This window comes from Pan troglodytes, chromosome 5 (genome assembly GCF_028858775.2).
Source record: "Pan troglodytes isolate AG18354 chromosome 5, NHGRI_mPanTro3-v2.0_pri, whole genome shotgun sequence".
Taxonomy (NCBI): domain Eukaryota; kingdom Metazoa; phylum Chordata; class Mammalia; order Primates; family Hominidae; genus Pan; species Pan troglodytes.
In genome coordinates this window covers 109,342,222-109,365,773 of record NC_072403.2, presented here as the reverse complement: position 1 = coordinate 109,365,773, position 23,552 = coordinate 109,342,222, and the positions used below count along the sequence as shown (strand labels likewise).

The window sequence follows — 23,552 nt, the reverse complement described above, 5'->3', positions numbered from 1 at the left end:
TCAACAAAATACTAGCAAACCAAATTCAAGAATACCTTAAAAAGATCATTCATCATGGCCAAATAGAATTTATCCCTGGCATGCAAGAATGGTTCAACATATACAAATCAATCAATGTGATACATCATATCAACAGAATGAAAGACAGAAACCACATGATAATTTCAAATGATGCTGAAAAACCATTTGATAAAGTTCAATCTCACGTCATAAAAACCCTCAAATAACTGAGTATGTAAGGAACACACCTCAACATAATAAAAGCCATATACAGCAGACCCACAGCTACTATCATACTGAATGGGGAGAAACTGAAAGCCTTTCCTCTAAGATCTGGAACACGACAAGGATGCCCACTTTCACCACTGTTATTTAACGTAGTACTGATGGCAGTGACCACGGGGTGAGGCTCCTCTGCCTTTGGAAAGGGGAGGGAAGAGTGGGAAGAACTGTGTCTTGTAGTTTGAGTGCCAGCTCAGCCACAGCATGAAAGAACACCAGAGAGACTTCATCAGAGAGACTTCTAAGGTTTTTGACTGTAGTCCCTGGCTCCCAGATCAGATAGCACCTCCAGATTAACACAGAACCTGAGGGAGCTTGCTATCCTGAAGGAAAAGACACCGACCTGTCCAGCTTGCCACCTTCTGATTGTGGAGCCCCAGGGCTTTGAGAAAACACAGGCTATAGCCTACCTAGAGCAATCAGACAAAGACCTAAAGGGTATCCAAACTGGAAAGAAATAAATGAAATTATCCTTGTTTGCAGATGATATGATCTTATATTTAGAAAAACCTAAAAACTCCCCCAAAAAACTATTAGAATAGATAAACAAATTCAGTCAAGTTGCAGGATACAAAATCAACCTACAAAAACCAGTAGCATTTCTATATGCTAACAGTGAACAATCTCGGAAAGAAATCAAAAAAGTAATTCCGTTTACAATAGCCACAAATAAAATTAAATAAGTATGAATTAACCAAAGTAAAAGATGTCTATAATGAAAACTATAAAATACTAATGAGTAAAATTGAAGAGGACACAAAAAATATGGAAGACATTCCATGTTCCAGAATAGGAAGAATCAGTATTATTAAAATGTCCATATTAACCAAAGCAAACTACAGATTCAGTGCAATCCCTATCAAAATACCAGTGACATTCTTCACAGAAATAGAAAAAACAATCCTAAAATTTTTATGGAACAACAAAAAACTCAGAATAGCCAAAGCTATCCTGAGCAAAAAGAACAAAACTGGAGGGATCATAGTATCTGACTTCAAATTACACTACAGAGTTACAGTAACCAAAATCGCATGGTATTGGCATAAAAAGAGACACATAGACCAATGGAGCAGAATAGGAAACCCAGAAACAAACCCACACACCTACAGTGAACTCATTTTTACAAAGTCTTTTTCCCCAGAGAACATACATTGGAGAAAAGACAATCTATTCAATAAATCCTTCTGGGTAAATTGCTTATCCAAATGCAGAAGAATGAAACTAGACCCCTACGTCTTGCCATATATAAAAATCAAACAAAAATGGATTAAAGACTTAAATCTAAGACCTCCAACTATGAAACTACTACAAAAAAACACTGGTAAACTCTTCAGGTCATTGGTCTGGCCAATGACTTCTCGAGTAATACCCCACAAGTATGGCAACCAAAGCAAAAAGGACAAGTGGGATCACATCAAGTTAAAAATCTTCTGCACAGCAAAGGATACAATCAACAAAGCAGAGACAACCCACAGAATGGGAAAACATATTTGCAAACTACCCATCTGACAAGGGATTAATAACTAAAATGCATAAGTATCTCAAACAACTCTACAGGAAAAAAATCAATAATCCAAGTGAAAAATAGGCAAAATATTTGAGTAGACATTTCTCAAAAGAAGACATACAAATGGCAAGCAGGCATATGAAAAGGTGCTTAACATCATCGATCATCAGAGAAATGCAAATAAAAACTACAAAGAGATATCATCTCATTCCAGTTAAAATGGCTTTTATCCAAAAGACAGGCAATAACAAACGCTGGTGAGGATGTGGAGAAAAGGGAACTCTTGTACACTATTGGTGGAAATGTAAATTAGTACAACCACTATGGAGAATAGTTTGGAGGTTCCTCAAAAAACTAAAAATAGGGCTATCATATGACCCAGAAATCCCACTGCTGAGCATATATACAAAAGAAAGGAAATCAGTAAATCAAAGACTTACTTACATGAAAAACATATTCCTATGTTTATTGCAGCATTGTTTACTATAGCTAAAATTTGGAAGCAACCTAAGTGTTCACCAATGGATGAAAGGATACAGAAAATGTGGAACATATACACAATGGAATACTATTCAGCCATAAAAAAGAATGAGATCCTGTCATTTACAGTAACATGGGTAGAACTAGAGATAATTATATTAAGTAAAATAAGCCAGGAACAGAAAGACAAACATCTCATGTTCTCACTTATTTGTGGGATCTAAATATCAAAACAATTGAACTCATGGACATAGAGACTGGAAGAACGGTTGAAAGATAGTTAGGGCTGGAGGGGTGGTGGGGATGGTTAATGGGTACAAAAAATTAGAAGAATGAATAAGGCCTACTATTTGATACCACAACAGGATGACTACAGTCAATAATAATTATACATTTTAAAATAACTAAAAGAGTATAATTGGATTGTTTGTAACAGAGGATAAATGTTTGAGGGGATGGATACCCTATTCTTCATGATGTGATTATTACACATTGCGTGCTTGTATCAAAATATCTCATATACCCCATCAATACATACACCTACTATGTACTCACAAAAATTAAATTAAAAATTAAAAAATGATAGCTCCTGTACAAAAATTCAGATTCTTCTTTGGGTAAAACCAATTTTTCACATTACTAGTTTGATGAGCATTCACTTGTAGTAGATGCTATAACAAAAAGATCTCTCAGGGTGGCCACTTATGGGATCATTTTCAGTTTGCCAAATGATAATATTTTAAAACAGAAAGAGTTATTTTATCTTATTTGATTTATTTATTTATTTAGAGACAGAGTTTCGCTCTTGTTGCCCAGGCTGGAGTGCAATGGTGCGATCTCGGCTCACTGCTACCTTCACCTCCCAGATTCCAGCAATTCTCCTGCCTCAGCCTCCCAAGTAGCTGGGATTACAGGCATGTGCCACCACGCCTGGCTAATATTGTATTTCTGGTAGAGACGGGGTTTCTCCATGTTGGTCAGGCTGGTCTGAAACTCCTGACCTCAGGTGATCTGCCAGCCTCGGCCTCCCAAAGTGCTGGGATTACAGGCATGAGCCACCGCGCCCGGCCAAAAGAGTTTTTTTTTAAATATTAGGTTGGTGCAAAAGTAATCGCGGTTTTTGCCATTAAAGGTAATAATAAATAAAAGCAACATATGTATAAGAACTCTTCCAAAATAAAAAAAATGAGGATTTAATCGTTATGTGTATTTCCTCCTTAATTTTTATGAATATGTTTGCATGTAAATATACCTGTATTAACAAACTATCTTTGTTTTCTTTTTTGTTTGTTTGTTTTGTTTTGTTTTGTTTTGTTTTTTTTGAGACGGAGTCTCGCTCTGTCGCCCAGGCTGGAGTGCAGTGGCGCGATCTCGGCTCACTGCAAGCTCCGCCTCCCGGGTTCACGCCATTCTCCTGGCTCAGCCTCCCGAGTAGCTGGGACTACAGGCGCCCGCTACCACGCCCGGCTAATTTTTTTTGTATTTTTAGTAGAGACGGGGTTTCACCGTGTTAGCCAGGATGGTCTCGATCTCCTGACCTCGTGATCCGCCCGCCTCGGCCTCCCAAAGTGCTGGGATTACAGGCGTGAGCCACCGCGCCCGGCGTTTTCTTTTCTATTTCCTTATCATTAACATAAGATGTTACATAACTTATGTTAAGTCAGTATGTATTAACATAAGATGCATATCAGTATTTAAGCACAGCCAGTCCTTTGTATCCACACGTTACCATCCACGGGGTCAACCAACAACAAATAGAAAATATTTTGGAGAAAAAAAGCACCTGTACTGAACATACACAGATTTTTTTCTTGTGATTATTTCCTAAACAATTCAGTGTAACAACTATTCACATAGCATTTACATTGTGTGTGTTAAGTATTATAAGTAATCTAGAGATTATTTAAATTAAATGAGAGGACATGGATAGGTTATAAGCAAATATTACACCATTTTCAATCAGGGACTTGACACCTGCAGATTTGTTATTCATAGGAGCTCCTGGAACAAATCCCCCATGGATACTGAGGAATGACTCTATTGTTAATTTTACATGATAATATTTAAGTAAAGGGATATCAAAAGAAGAGTAAACATCACTAAAGGACTTACCTCCTCATCTAAAGAAAGGATTAGTATGTTTTTGTTTGTACACAGGATACTTGTATCACATTAGGTAGAAGTATGACCTTGTTATTATCTTTATTTGAAGATTAAATTTGATTTAAGGAGATGTATATGTGTGCCAAGTTGACAAGGGGCAGACTTGTGATGGCTAATTTGTCACAAATGAACAGTTTGGGCAAATGGATGCCCAGATAGCTGTTAAACATTGCTTCTGGGTGTGTTTGTGAGGGTGTTTCTACATGAGATTAGAATTTTAATTGGTTGACTGAGTAAAAATGATCACCCGCACCAGTGTGAGTGGGCACCATCCAATCTACTGAGGGAGGGCCCAGTGGAACAAAAAGGCAAAGAAAAGACAAATTCACTCTGTTTCAGCTTGGACACCCATCTTCTTCTGCCCTCAGACATCAGTGCCCCTGGCTCTCAGGCTTTCACTTCAACTGAATTATACCACCAGCTTTCCTGGTTCTCTAGCTTGCAGATTGCAGATCGTGGGACTTCTCAACCTCTGTAATCACATAAGCCAATTTCTAATTTTTATATACAGGCACACCTTGTTTTATTGCACTTCATTTTATTGCTCTTCACAGATGGGATTTCTACAAATTGAAGATTTGTGACAACACTGCATTGAGCAAGTCTACAGCATGTGCTCACTTCATGTCTCTGTGTCACATTTTGGTAATATTTGAAATATTTTAAACGTTTTCATTATTATTATATCTGCTATGGTGATCTGTGATCAGTGATCTTTGATGTTGCGATTGTAATTGTTTTGGGATGCCATGAAGTGCACCCATGTAAGACAGCAAACTTAATTGATCAGTTGTGTGTTCTGACAGCTCTACTCATTCCCCCATTTCTCATCCTCTCCTTGAGTCCCCCTATTCTCTGAGATACAACAATATTAAAATTGGGTCAATTAATAACCCTACAGTGGCCTCTCAGTATTCAAGTAAAAGGAAGAGGCACGAACCTCTCACTTTAAAATCAAAAGCTAGAAATGATTAAGCTTAGTGAGGAGGGCATGTTGAAAGCTGAGCTATACCAAACAGTTTTGTCCCAAACAGTTAACCAAGCTGTGAATGCAAAGGAAAGGTTCTTAAAGGAAATTAAAAGTGCTACTACAGTGGACACTTGAAAGATAAGAAGGTTAAACAGCCTTACTGCTGATTTGAAGAAAGTTTTAGCAGTCTGAATAGAAGGTCAAACCAGCCACAACATTTGCTTAAATTTTCCCATTTAGAAAGAAAAAAAAAAAAAAAGGTGCAGCTTTCTGCCAGCACTCATTTAAATTTACATAAACACACTCTTTGAGGCTGAAGCAAATCTGACTGATTTTTAGTGTGAAAATAAAATATAAAAACTGTTCTTGGAGTTATTTCTAAACAGAACTAACATCAGAATCATCTATTTCAGAAAAATTGAATTCATCAAATGAATCCGGCCAATAACTGTTCAAGAAAGATGTTAACATTACGCATAGAAATGCTGCGTTTTCTAGGATTTGATATTTTCAGTGATCGAGAATTACTACATATTGTCAATGGAAATACCACTACTAAAAACAGAATGTTATAAGTAGAATGATGTCTTTTGTTTCCAAAGTTGATGTACTAGAGTGATGCAAAAATAATAATAAAAGTGAGATATTTCTTGGCAAAGTTATTTTGGGGTAAATGCTGCAGCCACAAGTGCCACTGGTGAGTATTCTTAAGGCAAACTGAAAAAGAGTTAATCCAAACCCTAATCCAGAGTTAATCCTAACTCCCTTCAGTTACATTAAGGCTGAGAGAGGTGAGGAAGTTGCAGAAGGAAAGCTGGAAGTTAGCAAAGGTTGGCTTACGTGGTTTAAGAAAAGAAGCCATCTCCATAACAAAAAACAGCAAGGTGAAGCACCAAGTGCTTGATGTAGAAGCTGCAGCAAGTTGTTGAGAAGATCTAGCTAGCTAAGGTCATAGACCAAGGTGGCCACGCTAAACAACACATTTTCCACATAGAAAACAACAGCCTTCTATTGAAAGAAGATGTCACCTAGGACTTTCATAGCTGCAGAGAAGTCAATACCTAGCTTCAAAGCTTTGAAGGACAGCCTGACTCTTTTGTTAAGGGTTAATGCAGCTGGTGACTAGAAGTTGAAGCTAATGCTTATTTATCATGACACAAATCCTAGGCCCCTTAAGAATTATGTTAAGTGTACTCTGCTTTTGCTCTGTAAATGGAAGAACAAAAATCCTCATGATAGCATGTTAGTTTACAGCATAGTTTACTGGATATTTTGAGCCCAGTATTGAGATACACTGTTCAGAAGATTCCTTTCAAAATATTATTGTTTATTAACAATGCACCTAATCACCCAAGAGCTCTGATGGGTATATACAGGAAGATTCATGTTGATTCCATGCCTGCTAACACAGCAACTATCTTGAAACCCATGGATCAAGGAGTTATTTCAACTTTCAATTCTTATTAGTTAAGAAATACACTTTTGTAAGGCAATGGCTGCTACAGATCATGATTCCTAGGATGCAACTGGGTAAAGTAAATTTAAAACATTCTGGAAAGGATTCACCATTCTTCATGTCATTTAAAAAAACCATTCGTGATTCATAGAATGAGATCAATATGTCAACATTAACAAGATTTTGGAAGAAGCTGATTCCAACCCTCATGGATGACTTTAAGGATTGAAGACTTTAGTGGAAGATGTAACTGCAGATGTGATACAAAGAACAGGAAAACCAGAATTACGAGTGAAGCCCAATGATGTGACTGAATTGTTGCAATCTCACAATCAAACTTGAATGGATTAGGATTTGCTTCTTATGGATGAGCAAAGAAAGTAGTAGTTTCTTAGAGATAAAATGTAATCCTGTGAAGATGCTGTGAACATTGTTGAAAGGACAACAAAGAATTTAGGACATTTCATAAGCTTAGCTGATAAAGCAACAGTAGGCTTTGAGAAGATTGACTCCAATTTTGAAAAAAGGTCTACTGTAGGTAAAATGCCATCAGAGATTTCTACACACAAATCTTTCATGAAAGGAAGAATTAATCAATGCAGCATACTTCATTATTTTCTTCTTTTAGGAAACTGTCACAGCCACCTCAATGTTCAGCAACTACCATCCTAATCAGTCAGCAGCCATCAACATACAGACAAGAATCTCCACCAGCAAAATGGTTACACCTCACTGAAGGCGCAGAAGATCACTAGCATTTTTTAGCAATAAAGTATTGTTACTTAAGGTAGATACTTTTTTTTAGATATAATGCTATTGCATATTTAATAGACTACAACATAATGTAAACATAACTTTTATATGCACTGGGAAACTAAAAAAATTGTGTAACTCACTTTATTGTGATATTTGCTTTATTGTGATGCTCTGAAATCAAATCCACAATATCTCTCAGGAATGCCTGTGTTTATATATACATACATAACATATGTATGTATACCTATATATGTATGTATACATTGTATACATATATGTATGTGTATATATGTATATATACAGTATGTGTATATATTGATATAGTAATATACTGATATATTAAATATATGATATATACATATACATCAATATATTACTATATCATGTAATATATGTTTATGTATAGTATACATGTACCTATACATAGATATACTATACAATAAACATATATAGTGTATATATACATGTATTTTATATATACATCATATGTGTGTATGTATACAATATACACATTTAGTGTATATAGGCATATATTTTATATATTTACATCATATATGTATATTGTATATATACGCACTATATACAATAAAAATATATGTATATATGCACTATATACAATATACATATATAGTGCCTATATATTTTTATATAATACATCATATTATATTGTATATATGTATATGCATGTATATTGTATATATACACTATATATGTATATACATCATATATGTAATATATCACATAGTTAACATATGTATATGTCTATATATGTATATAGTATATATGTATAAATTATGTTATGTATATATGTGTTATATATTATATTAAGTAAATATCTCCATATAATATACATAATACATAAATATATACATATGTATATATTTAATCTCTTTTTTTTCAATTTTTTAAATTTTACTTTAAGTTCTGGGATACATGTGCAGACCGCACAGGCTTGTTACATAGTTATACATGTGCCATGGTGGTTTGCTGCACCTGTCAACCTGTCATCTAGGTTTTAAGCCCCGCATGCATTAGGTATTTTTCCTAATGCTCTCCCTCCTGTTGCACTCCACCCTGCAACAGCCCCCGGTGTGTGATGTTCCCCTCCCTGTCTCCATGTGTTCTCACTGTTCAACTCACTGTGGTGTTTGGTTTCCTGTTCCTGTGTCAGTTTGCTGAGAATGATGGCTTCCAGCTTCATCCATGTCCCTGCAAAGAACATGAACTCATCCTTTTTATGGCTGCATAGTATTCCACGGTGTATATGTGCCACATTTTCTTTTTTTTTTTTAATTATACTTTAAGTTCTAGGGTACATGCATATGCACAACATGCAGGTTTGTTACATATGTATACATGTGCCATGTTGGTGTGCTGCACCCATCAACTCATCATTTACATTAGGTATATCTCCTAATGCTATCCCTCCCCCTCCCCCCACCCCATGACAGGCCCCAGTGTGTGATGTTCCCCACCCTGTGTCCAAGTGTTCTCATTGTTCAACTCCTACCTATGAGTGAGAACATGCGGTGTTTGGTTTTCTGTCCTTGCGATAGTTTGCTCAGAATCATGGCCACATTTTCTTTATCCAGTCTATCATTGGTGGGCATTTCAGTTGGTTCCAAGTCTTTGCTATTGTAAACAGTGCTGCAATAAACATACATGTGCATGTGTCTTTATAGTAGAATGATTTATAATCCTTTGGGTATATAACCTGTAATGGGATTGCCGGGTCAAATGGTATTTCTGGTTCCAGATCCTTGAGGAATCACCACACTGTTTTCCACAGTGGTTGAATGAATTTACACTCCCACCAACAGTGTAAAAGAGTTCCTATTTCTCCACAGCCTCACCAGCATCTGCTGTTTCTTAACTTTTTAATAATCACCATTCTAACTGGCATGAGATGGTATCTCATTGTGGTTTTGATTTGCATTTTTCTAATCAACAGTGATGATGAGGTTTTTTCATATGTTTGTTGGCCACGAAAATGTTTTCTTTTGAGAAGTGTCTGTTCATATCCTTCACCCATTTTTTGATGGGGTTTGTTTTTTTCTTGTAAATTTGTTTAAGTTCTTTGTAGATTCTGGATATTAGCCCTTTGTCAGATGGATAGATTGTCAAAATTTTCTCCCATTCTGTAGGTTGCCTGTTCACTCTGATGACAGTTTCTTTTGCTGTGCAGAAGCTCTTTAGTTTAATTAGATTCCATTTGTCAATGTTTGCTTTGGTTGCAATTGCTTTTGGTGTTTTAGTGATAAAGTCTTTGCCCATGCCTATGTCCTGAATGGTATTGCCTAGGTTTTCTTCTAGGATTTTCATGGTTTGGGGTTTTATATTTAAGTCTTCAATCCATCTTGAGTTAATTTTTGCATAAGGTGTAAGGAAGGGGTCCAGTTTCAGTTTTCTGCATATGGCTAGCCAGTTTTCCCAGTACCATTTATTAAATAGGGAATCCTTTCCCCATTGCTTGTTTTTATCAGATGTGTCAAAGATCAGATTGTTGTAGATATGTGGTGTTATTTCTGAGGTCTCTGTTCTGTTCCATTGATCTATATATCTGTTTTGGTACCAGTACCATGCCGTTTTGGTTACTGTAGCCGTGTAGTATGGTTTGAAGTCAGGTAGCATGATGCCTCTAGTTTGTTCTTTATTGGTTCTGTTTCTCTGGAAAATCCTGACTAATAGATAAGCTTTTATTTTATTTGGCCTCTGGAATTCTGTTCCTCAAAAGTACACAAACAAATATTAAATAAAGAAGATAATGAACAGACAATGTTAAGTCAATGGAGGAAACAAAATCTCCCAACCTTCTCATTTACAGATGAATAGTGATGTTATAAGTTCAGCAGAATAACCACATTTTTTTCTTATTTATATTCAGATGCTATAGCTCTAAATAATCACTACTGAAATTAAGTTGCTGTGCCTTTCTATACACTAGATCTTAGGAAGTAAAACAAATATATCATGTGACTTTAAGCAAAAATGCAAGTTATGTTTATAAACTGTCAACAAGAGAATTCCAGGTAACTCAAATTCCAATATCTGGTCATTCAGTACATTTTCTGAAAACATTAAAAGGATCTGAGATACAGAGAAGTGTATAAAACACATCAAAAAGGCACTTTTATAGATGGAATTTAGGCTTAGCTTTTTTACCTTTAAACATAAAAAACAGGTAAAGCAGCAGTCATTTTTAAATGAGTTACTCTTTTCCTATTTGAGGATTTATTGGACTGTAATGAACTAGCTCAATATAAATGTTGCACAAAATTTATATTTATATTGGGTATTTTACTTTTTAAAAAGTATACACCATTTAAAAATCAAATAAAAGGAAGGGTATTGGGCACTATTCAACAAAAACTATTCATGATACATGTTGTACTTAAAACTAATGCATTAAATTAATCACTAAATATGGGTAGGCATTTAAATTTTGTAAAATTAAGTATAAACCCTACTACATTTGATCATTTCATATAATATTCCATATCACAGAATGCCTTTCATAAAACCTTTAAAAATGTAACTGGAAACTCACCTAACAAAATGTATTGAGCAATTAATCCAAATAAGAAGATAATTTTTTAGTGATATCTTCAATAAAAAGTTTAAATCAGCATTTGGGGAAAAAAAACGCTGTATAGACACAATTTCATTTAAGGCTGAAGTCAAAGTTAAAATCTGTATCTACTAAAAAATTAATGACTTAGTACAAACAATGTTGATAAGACAATATTTGGAAAATAAAACAAATTGGTAAGAATTAAATGATGTCCATCCAAAAGATCATCACAAAGCCAAATACTATCAGCTGCCAATTAAAGATCTGAAAAATCCATTTTAAAATATGTTAATATCCAGCTCAGAGATCATCACCACAGATTGATTATTTTTCTATAATCATGTCTCTATGAGAAGAATGCAAGTGGAAAAAATACATCTCACTTAATTACAGAAAGATAGGTTTCTTATTTTCTAGGAGCTCCATTCTTCTATAAAACACAAACTTTAAGGAAAACCAGGCTTCATTGCATATAAACTCATTAAATTACATAAGCAAGAGGACATTAACCTGAGGCTGTCTCCTACTTTGAGTTCCTACAAACAAACTCCACCTAACTTAGTAGGTAAACAAACCACAATGTAATTTAGGAGTATATTTTTTGTAACAAATAGTTACACATAGTTACAGCCCTGTTTGCAATTCAGCCCATTGCAAACAGTCAAGATTCAGCTAACAGCAGGCAACCAACTGATTAGACCTTGCCCAAATAAAGCAAATGCCTTATTGCATCATGCCCAAAAAAGGCAAATGCCTTATCACACTATGCCCGAATAATGCAGATTCCTACTTGTACCTAATCAAGTGATTTTTCTAGGTTTTTTTTTGTTTTTTCTATGCTTGTATTCAGTCTATAAAAGATCACTGCTGACACTACTGGGCAGAGCTCACTGAACCACTTCTGGTTCTAAGTGCTGCCTGATTCACGAATTATCCTTTGCTCAAATAAACCCTGTTAACTTTTTCTCTAAAGTTTTTCTTTTAACAAACTAAATGTACCTACAAGTATTTATTTCACCACATACTAAAAAACTTTACTTTAAAACAATAATTGAATAAAATTTGTAAAACATTTTAAACACAATTTTCATTGTTATGCAGAACATTTAATATCTGGAACTGGGGCAAAGCAAGGTTTATCTTTCACGATTGTTTTTAAATTGATGTTTAAATTGTTTTTAAATTCATGTTTTAAATTCATGTTTTTAAATTGTTTCATGATGTTTAAATTATTTTTAAATTCAACAATTTAAAAACAACCCTACAGATTCAGAATGTGGAGTCATTCACGATTTAACAAAAGCAGGGACCTGATCTCTCTTGGACAGGCAAGAGCAAGCTATTTGAATAGCATGTAAGCCTGGGTCTCCATCACACTCAGCATCCTATTTTGTTGCTTTCAGTCTATAATTTCAAGCACAGTAATGCTCATGAGGGATTGATTTCTTCTTTTCTTTTTTTTCTTAGCTTTGGTTTTTGTATAAAATCAGAAAAGTTTATCAGAAAAGGTTAACTGCTAGCAAATATAATAAAATGAAAATAAAAATTCTTAAGTGATTATTGTCTAAAAATACAAGCATAGAATAAATTAAAGTGTAGAATGTAGAAGTCCACAACTCAATCACTTGAGCACTGGCAAATCCACCAAAAGTGAATGTTCTAATAGTGAAAAATTAATTCACCAATCAATGGATAGAACTTCAGTGAAAGTTGAAAGCATGGTTAACCTGCGTGTATGACTATTTGCAGGAATCATGACCCTCAGAAAAATGTGAAGTGCCAAAGAAAGCCTGCACTTGCCCAGTGGTGAAGAGTTGTCAAAGACTCTATTATCATGGACAAAGTTTTGTAAAAGGATTTTAAGAAGTTTTTTTTTTCTTTGTGCATGATATCAAGGCAATGAGGGAAAGCAGATTAGCTGCTGAGCAAAGTATTTTCTTCAGAGTTGAAGAGATACTAAAGGAAAAGGACAATAAGTGCTCAGCGAGACCCAAGCCAGCTTATACTGAAGAAAACACCTCTGGGAACCAATGCATCTCAAAAGGAACTGTGAACATTAGAGTGGTGGAGAAAGATGGTCCTTCTGCACTGTGGCCATGCTGCAGGCCTGGTGATTAAGTCAGGCTTTTGCTATCCTTTAAACCCCAGGACATTGAAGGGCAAACAGAAGGACCTCTCACACATGAACTGGCAGTTCAATAAAAAGTGTTGGGTCACAGCACAACGCTTTTTCAGAATGATTTCTTAAGGGCTGTGAGCCAAAAGTGGAACAATATCTCCCTTTACTGAACATCAATTAAAGATTGTGCTCATGAAAGATATTGCAGAGAGCCAGATACAGTATCTGAGTTTGCACATTTAAGTTGAGGTTGTGCTGCTTATTTCCATAGTAGACAGTATTGGTAAGCTTTAATAAATTATTTAATTCCTTTATTTGTAGAATCACTAAGGGTTTATTTAACTTTTTAGACTTCTCTATTAGAATGCATATGGAGTAATAGATATATAATATGTAATACATATTTAAAATATTTGCCTAATGTAACAGATATATCCCTTATATATGAAAATATTCCATGTTACCTTGGAAAAGTACTATCTTACTGTGTACTAGTCTAAATAATGCTAACCTCATATACAAGGCCATTTGTTGTTTTTTTGTAACTAAATATTTCCAAAAATCTGTTTAAGTTCTTCTAAGTAAATATCTCCTTACAACATTATTTCAACCACTAATTTGCTTAAACAAGTTCTCTCTTTAGAAAATATGGAGGAAAACAGTATCCTTTTCTTAAACTGAAATATCCAAAATATTTGGAAGTTTGGAAGTTTTCCAGCCTGGCCAACATGGTGAAACCTCGTCTCAACCAAAAAAAGAAAAAAAACCAAACAAAAATTAGCCATGCGTGCTGTTGCATGCCTGTAGGCCTGCAACCTCAGGGGCCTGAGGTGGGAGGGCCACCTGAGGCCCGGGAGGTCAAGGCTGAAGTGAGCCATGATCGTATCACTGCACTCCAGCCTGGGCAGCAGAGTGAGACCCTGTTTCAAAATAATAATAATAATAAACTTTTAATAAAGCTTTTTGCTGAAGATGTTATAATATTACAGTTAATCCTTGAACAACACAGGTTTGAACAATACAGGCCCACTTACATGCTGGTGTTTTTCAATAAATATACTGAAAGAATTTTGGGAGATTTGCAACAATTTGAAAAAGCTCACAGATGAACCAGGTAGCCCATATATATTTAAAAATTTAAGAAAAAATTAGGAATGTCATAAATGTATAAAATATATGTAGATACCAGTCCATTTTATCATTCACCACTTAAAGTATATACCAATCTATTATAAACATTTTAAAACTATCAAAACTTATGCACACAAACATTACAGACTATACATGGTGCCATCTGCAGTCCAGAGACATATAATAAAATACAAAATGCAGTATTAAATCATAACTACATAAAATTAACTGTAGTACATATTGTACTACTGTAATAATTTCATAGCCAACCCCTGTTGCTATTGCAATGTGCTCAAGTGTTGCTAGTATTAGCTTAAAACGCCATGTGATGCTGATCATCTCTTAGTGAGTTGCTCCTCTCTCCAATAAAATGAATTTAGCAGTAAAAGGTGATTTCTCATGGTCTTTGTGTATTTTTCATCATGTTTGTTGCAATACTGTAAACCTTGAGTAATACCATGGAACCTATACAAAGTACCACAAGTGATGCTGAAAGTTTTCCCAAGAAGCAGGGGAAAGTTATGACATTACAAGAAAAAGTGAAATTGCTTGACAAGTACCACAGATTGAAGTCTGCAGCTGCAGTTGCCTGCCATTTCAAGAAAAATGAATCCAGCATGTAAAAAAAAGAAAAGGAAATTCATACATTTGTCACTGCATCTACTCCAGCAGGTGCAATAACCCTGCACTTTGTGCAAAATACTTTTTAATCTCATATCAAAAATGCAGCTTTTATGGGGTGCAGGATTGCTATAAGAAAGGCATACCTTTTATGTCTTTCTAATGTGATTCAAGAAAAAGTGAACTCATTATATGAGAATTTATAGCAAAAAGAAGATAAAGGGCCTAAAGCTGGAGAATTTAATGCCAGCAAAGGATGGTTTGATAATTTTAGAAAAAGGTTTGGCTTTAAGAAATGTCAGTGTGGCGATTCCTCAGGGATCTAGAACTAGAAATACCATTTGACCCAGCCATCCCATTACTGGGTATATACCCAAAGGATTATAAATCATGCTGCTAGAAAGACACATGCACACGTATGTTTATTGTGGCACTATTCACAATAGCAAAGACTTGGAACCAACCCAAATGTCCAACAATGATAGACTGGATTAAGAAAATGTGGCACATATACACCATGGAATACTATGCAGCCATAAAAAATGATGAGTTCATGTCCTTTGTAGGGACATGGATGAAGCTGGAAACCATCATTCTCAGCAAACTATCACAAGGACAAAAAACCAAACACTGCATGTTCTCACTCATAGGTGGGAATTGAACAATGAGAACACATGGACACAGGAAGGGGAACATCACACACCAGGGCCTGTTGTGGGGTGGGGGGAGGGGGGAGGGATAGCATTAGGAGATATACCTAATGTTAAATGATGAGTTAATGGGTGCAGCACACCAACATGGCACATGTGTATATATGTAACAAACCTGAACGTTGTGCACATGTACCCTAAAACTTAAAGTATAATAAAAAAAAAATCCTGAAAAAAAAAAAAAAAGAATGTCAAGATAACAGAAGCAGGAACTCCTGCCAACCAAAAAGCAGCAGACGAGTTCTCAGGTGCCATTAAGAAAATCAGTGAGGAGAAAGAATATCTGTCTGAACAGGTTTTTAATACAGATGAAAGTGCCTATTTTGGAGGAAAAAAATGCCACAAAGAGCATTTATTAGCAAGTAAGAGAAGAGGAGTAGGACCAAGATTTAAGGCAGGAAGGGACAAGCTAACTCTGCTGTTTTGTGCAAATACAGTTGGGTTTTTTATCAGGACTTTCCTTAACTACAAAGCTGCTATCTCCTGAGGGAAAAGATAAACATCAGCTGACATCTTTTGGTTGTACAACAGGAAGGCCTGAACAATGAAAACTCTTTCTGGATTGGTTCCATTAATGTCTCGTCCCTGAAGTCAGCAAGTACCTTGCCAATAAGAGAACCCCAATAGAGAGATCATTGTGAAAGTCTGGAAGGATTACATCATTGAAGATGCATTTTTGTTACATAAGAAGCCAGGAAAGTCATCAAGCCTGAAACAATAATTTCCTGCTGGAAAAAAACTGTGTCCAGATGTCATTTGTGACTTCATAGGATTTACGGCAGAACCAAGCAAGAAAATCATGAGAGGGATTATGGATATGGCCAAAAAAAAAAAAGTGAGGGGTGCAGGGTGAAGAGTTTCATGACGTGGATTTTGGAGAAATTCAAGAGCTAACAGTTACCCCACCAGAGGAATTAACAGAAGACAAATTAATGAATATGAGTGCTTCCAAACCAGTGCCGGATAATGAATAAGAGGACACAGAAGAAGCAGTGCCAGAAAATAAATTGGCATTAGACAATCTGGCAGAAGGGTTCCAATTATTCAAGCCTATTTTTGACTTATTTTACAACATGAACCCTTCTATGTTGTGGATCACTGAAACTAAAGCCAATGGTAGAAGAAGGATTGGTACTACATGGAAACATTTCTAGAGAAATTAAAAGGAAAAATGTCAGACAAAGATTACAATGTATTTCCATAAAGCTACATAGAGTGTGCCTGCCTCTCCTGCCTCCTCTTTCACCTTCTCTGCTTTTTTCACCTCTGCCACTCTGAGATAGCAAGACCAACCTCTCCCCTTCCTCCTTCTCCTCAGTCTGCTCAACATAAAGATGACGAGGATACTTTTCTGATGATGCACTTCCACTTAATAAACAGTAAATATATTTTCCCTTCTTATGATTTTCTTAATAAGATTTCCTTTTCTCTAACTTACTTTATTTCATTAGTAAACAACTGCAGTTAGAGGAAAAGGTAACTCTTCACTTTAGCCTATAAAAGGTCATTTTTTTAAATTCTCTTTTTTTGTTATTTTTGTTTGGGTTTTGTCTAGGAGGCAGTTCATTTGTTTACATTTTATTTTATTGCAAGAATACAAATATAAAAATATACAAAATATGTGTTAACCGGCTGTTTATGTTATCAGTAAGGCTTCCTGTCAACAGTAGCCTATTAGTATTTAAGTTTTGGGGGAGTGAGAAGTTATACATGGATCTACTGCATGGCCGATCAGCATCCCTAACCCTTTCTTTGTTCAAGGGTCAACCATATTTTCTTTTAAAAGTTATTTTTTTTTAGCTAAATTGCTTTTAAATGTACTATATTCTACCTAAAGCTACATTCTTATTCACAATGTACTTCCTATACTTTTTCTCTCTCTCCCTTTGGCATCCTGGAGAATTGACTGCATCTGATGAAATCAAATGTCTTTTCTACCCCAACACAACTGAGAGACATAATTCATTCAAGAGTAGTGTCTTGCTACACTAGTAACTGTGGGATAACAGGGAGTACACACTTCTAAAAGGAACAGTCGCCTAAGATTATAAATAAATAAACAACCTGGGTTAGAGGAAAAGATAACTCTTCACATTAACCTCTAAAAGGCAATTTTTTAAAATTCTGGTTTGTTGTTATCTTTATTTGGGTTTTGTTTAGGAGGAAGTTCATTTATTTACATTTTATTTTTTACATTTCTTATTTTGTGTCTTTTTAAAATTTATCAATTTACATATTTAAGGATTAAATTGCCTGAAGGTACAAATACAAACATAAAAAATTTAGCTAAAATACATAAAGCACAGCAGCAGCCATCAGCATATATTACAATACCAAGTAGCTCTCATAAAGATGCCCCCAAACTCAATAGGTTGGATTTCCCTGCCAAGAATAATTAGAGCCTCCACCAAACTCCACAAATCTTCTTGTCACCAGATAATGAACCTCAGAATTAATTTCCACAGTGCTGTACCTACTCTGAGTTGTTCATATAGAAAAAAGACCTGAACTGTTAAGAAATATATAGATCATCACTGATACCTTAAGATATACCTAGAAACAAACAACATTGAATGCACTAGCATTATCAAATATCTAATAAATATGGTATTTATATTTAAAAATACATGGTCTCACAGGGTACCTCACCTAGAGCAATGCAAGTCTTCTCATTTTAATGGATAGGGATGATGGGGTGGGGGTGGAGATTGGGGGTTGTTTGGTAACCAAAGTGACAGCCTGTGAGATAGAGGGACCAAACACAGAAAGATTTTTAAAACTGGAAATACAGTTTACATTATATTTGTTGTGCACATATATTGACTACTTCTTGTCAGTGAGAGGAGCATTTATCTAAATTATGGGTTAGCCAACCTTTTCCGGTCAAGAAAGAGGAACACACTACATGGTGCAGTAACACCAGTGCCACCACCACCCAGCACAGGCATTGTACCTTACAGTCTACAGAGTACTTTTAAACTCACACACTCTCTGTATCTTTGTGCTCATAAGACATGCTCTGTGAAATAGTTAATAGGTATCACCCTTACCCTCATTATGCAGATGAGAAAAATAGGCTCAAAAACACTAGTTTATCCAAGAAACCAACATAACGCAAGAAAATAATTTTGCTTATGTTTCTATACCACATTCTGAAGTCCCATTGGCCTGACCTGGCCTGTTTCACACTGACACTCATTGTAACTTAGCTGTTCTGCAAGTTGAGACCACACCATCTTCCAAGGCGCACACTACCTCTACACAGCACAGTGATGTAGGTAAACAATTGGTTCCACTACTTTTTTTTTTTTCCAGTGTCAGAGTCATAGCTCACTGCATCCTTGAACTGTTGTGCTCAAGCGATCCTCCCACTCCAGCCTCCCAAGCAGATAGAATTACAGGCACAAGCTACCAGGCCCAGCTCCACTACTTTGTGATTAAGAGTAACCTTTCACAGATTATTTTGAATTCCATTTCCCACAGCTTATAATAACAAGCTTGCCAATGGCTTTGAAAATTAAATGAAATTCTGTTTAAAAATTGTGCTGCCAATTATGAAATGCTACAGAAAATTTCACCCATTCAGTTGGTCAGCTACAAATATTTAAGTGTCTTCTGTGTGTCAGGTACTGCAAATATAATCATGAGCAAAACAAATATAGTTTCTCCCCTCCTGATGCTGAATTATGGTTACTAGTCTGAATGATGATTATTAGTGATCTTAGGCTGATTGGTGCACTTAAAACAGAAATCTGTAATAAAGTAGCATTTTCATAAAAGCAAGTCCAGAAGCAAATTGAGTAACACAAACAGCATAAAATGTGAGAAGATATTTTCATCTATTTAATATAATAGCTTGATGATTATAGACTGTGTCTTGTTTAAGATGCATGGCAACGGAAGCACAGCCATGTACAGAATAACGACATTTTGGTAAATGATGGACAGCATATGAGACAGTGGTCCCATAAGATTATAATACATATTTTTACTGTACCTTTTCTACGTTTAGATACACAAATACTTACCATTGTGTTACAATCACATACAGTATTAAGTACAGTAACATGCTGTACAGGTTTATAGCCTAGTAGTAACAGGCCAGACCACATAGCCTAGGTGTGTAGTAGGCTATGCCATCTAGGTTTGTGTAACTATACCCTGTGATGTCCACACAATGACAGAATTGCCTAAGGACACATTTCTTAGAATATATACTGACATTAAGTGACACATCACTATATGTGAACAATCTGGAAACAATTCATAGATAAGCTACAGATATGGTTAATTGGTTAGAAAATAATATCTATAGAACAAGTTTAAAGGACCAAATTTGTTATCCTAAAAGACAGAAAAAAATCAAAAGAAGCTTAGTAAGAGTTGTCAGGTTAATTCAGTTATGTAACTTCTTCTTTCCGTCTCCACTGAGGACAAGTGCTCAAATTGAAGCATAAAGGTAGTCAGATTTGTGGCGGGAAGGTCCTACTGTAAGACTTTTTAAATAATTGATTGCCAAAAAACAGAAAATTTTATTTCCTTAATTCTTTGAATAAGAAGTGACATTCTTTTGTGTCTGAAATTTGTGGATATGTGAAAATAAACTCTAATTTTTCAAAATCCAGAAATCCCTGCTACTTTTATTCGGTGTTCATTTCCCTATAGTTATGTAAAAGGATCTACTATCTCTCATTTAAATTTATTCTGAAAGAGTGGGACAGAGAAAGAGGAGCTGAATTTAACAATTGTCTTCATTTTTATGAAAGAACACCACATGGAAATTAGAACAATTGTTCTACATGTCCTTAGAGGCCAACGCCACAAGGAATTGGCTTAAATGAGAACATGGAAGATTTGGGTTAGACAATTCCTAACTACTAGGCAGAGAAGAGTAGAGCGGGTCGGCAAGCATATGTTTAACATTAGTAGGGTTGGACGACTGGGAACAGAAGTACCAAGTGGGTTCTATCTTGAATGGAGACATCTGCTATTCTAAAAATATAACTTTTTAAGGTCCAACTTAAATCTGCTTTTGAGTAGATTTTCTACAGTGTCAACTCAGTATCGTGGATTTAATTTTTCCTTCTTTTTTTTTATTCTTCCAGAAAATAGAAATATGGGTAAATTTCTCTCGGATTCCACCTACTAACCATCAGAGAAATCTACTATTTTATTACTATGGTATATGATAAAACACATTAAATATTAAAACTAAATCTATTATGTATCCATAATGTCTACCTCAGCAGTTTTTGGACAATTGTTACGTAGAAATTTCATTTAGATTCTATTTATTTATATCCCACCTCTTTTAAAAACTGATTTGAGATAGTTTTCAACAAGATGTCATAATAAGGTTAAAAAACAGATATTAAAAAGTTAAGAAAAAGAGAACTCAAGTGTCTGCTTTCTAAGTTGTTGTGCTTGACCTTTAAACCTGGCTCCTGGCACCCAGAGCATAAAGAGAAATGCAATATAATAAAGACTATTATAGTTCACAGTGAAGAAGCATTCCAGTTTCTAAGGGAGAAAAGCTTCTTATAACACTAGATTACTGATTTCAACTTTTCTGAAAATAATATGAATATATATACACTGAAGATAAATCAGAGAGTACAAAAATATGAAACATACTTTTTAAAAAAAAATCAGAAATCCTGCCCTCAGAAACAGCCATTTTTATCACTTCAGTGTATTTCCTTCCTATCTCTTTTCTGTGCATTCTACCTACTTTAGTTCCAAGTATATAATTTTGAGATTTGTTTGATTTGCTTAACATGAACCTTTTTAATGGTTACATAATGTTTAATTACATGGACATAGTAAACAAATCATTACTTTAATGTAAGCTCTTCAGATCATTCATAAATTTTTACCATTATAAATGGTATTTTATTGACCATCTTTGTATAGAAACGTTTATCTGCATCTCTGACAATTTCCTTTAAAAAATATTTCTAAAATTGAAGCTACTTGATCAATGGGTATAAACATTTTAAAGATCCTGCTGTTAGAGACAATCCTTGGAGTGATATGTATGCTGCTATATAAAAGAATGAGGAAGATCACTATGAACTGATATGGAATAACTTCCACAACATTTTGGTAGATTTAAAAAACAAGGTGCAGACCGGGCGCGGTGGCTCACACCTGTAATCCCAGCACTTTGGGAGTCCAAGGCAGGTGAATCACCTGAGGTCAGGAGTTTGAGACCAGCCTGGCCACCACGATGAAACTCTGTCTCTACTAAAAAAATACAAAAATTAGCTGGGCATGGTAGCAGGCACCTGTAATCCAAGCTACTCAGGAGGCCGAGGCAGGAGAATCACTTGAACCCAGGAGGTGGAGGTTGCAGTGAGCCGAGATTGTGCCAGTGCACTCCAGCCTGGATGACAAGAGTGAAACTCCGTCTCAAAAAAAAAAAAAAAAAAAAGGAAGCAAGATCACATATGTGCATTTTTCTTATTTTTCTTTCTTTGTTACCTTGAAGGAGTCATCTTGAAGGGGTTTCTACTGGCCAAATCTGGGACAATGAGTACAGTAATGAATTATAAGTCATTTTAAAAAATTGGAATTAATGAGTCTATACAGACAAATAAGAAAGAAGGGAGGCAATTTGCTTACAATAGAATGCTTAGGGCCAGGTGATAAATGTAACGGGGGTACTGGAGTTGAAAATCAGCATTCTACAACCATCACAGTAAAGATAGCAACTAACAAAATGATCAATAAGTACTAGGTTACAGGATAATTTTATAAAGAGTAGAATATTTTTATGTTCTTAAAGTGTTTCTACACAGGAAAAAAAAAATAATTACACAATGAAGAAATCAGACCACTTTTGACCAGGTAAATGAAATGAACATTGTCAAGGAAGGGCAGATGGACATCATGTGCTTCCAGAAGTGATACTTTGAGAAAGCCACAACATCACATAAAAAGCATTTCAACAAAGAATGTCTAATCAGAATCTAATGAGGAACATTAGACAAACACAACATGTAGAATCATGTATTAAAGGAAAAGAAAGCAGCTATACTCTTCAAAGGAGTCAAAGTCATAAAAGACAAACTAGGGCTGCAGAACAGTTCTAGATTAAAGGAGGATGAGGAGACATGACAACTAAATGCAACAGCTGATCTTAGACTGGATCTTGTACTGAAGGGGAATAAATCAATATAAAAGACTATTGAGTCAACTGACAAAATTATTAAATGAATGGTAGATTAGATAGTAAACATCATTGCATCAATGTTAAATTCATCAAAGCCAATAACTGTACTGTGGATATGTAAGAGAATATCCCTATTCTTAGGAAATACATACAGAAGTGTTGAGGTCACGATTTTTGTATCTTAGCTTCAAATGGTCTGCAAGGTAATTATAAAGCAAATGGGTTAGAATATTAATAATAGATCTAGGTAAAAGTCATGCAGGTGTTCTTTGTACTAATTATATTCTTGTAACTTTTTTTAAGTTTGAAATTATTCACAAGTAAAAAGTTTAAAAATTAAAATAAAATGATTTTTCCAATTTGCTCACCCACCAATAATAATTATTGAAGATACTTCCTTCATTTCTTCCTAATAGCACAATATTATTGTTTTTTGTAATCTGCTATTTTGACAGGGAGAAATAGTATCCAAATGTTCATTTATTTGTTACTTAATGAGGTTGAAATATGTCCATATATTAGCAATTTATATTTTTCTTATTTGTAAATTATTTTTTATTTGTAAATTTTTTTTTATTTCTAGGAATTATTAAAAGACTGTTCTTTCAAATA

The 23,552-nt window shown here is 35.0% G+C and overlaps 1 long non-coding RNA gene across 1 annotated transcript in view; it reads right to left on the bottom strand.

Annotated features, from left to right (window-relative positions):
* Nucleotides 1-23,136, bottom strand: part of LOC100609100 (uncharacterized) — a 325,990-nt gene extending 302,854 nt beyond the window's left edge. Inside the window, exon 1 of the long non-coding RNA XR_010158113.1 lies at nucleotides 23,093-23,136. This is a non-coding gene — a long non-coding RNA (uncharacterized LOC100609100). The remainder of the gene's footprint in view (nucleotides 1-23,092) is intronic.
* Nucleotides 23,137-23,552: the final 416 nt, after the last annotated feature.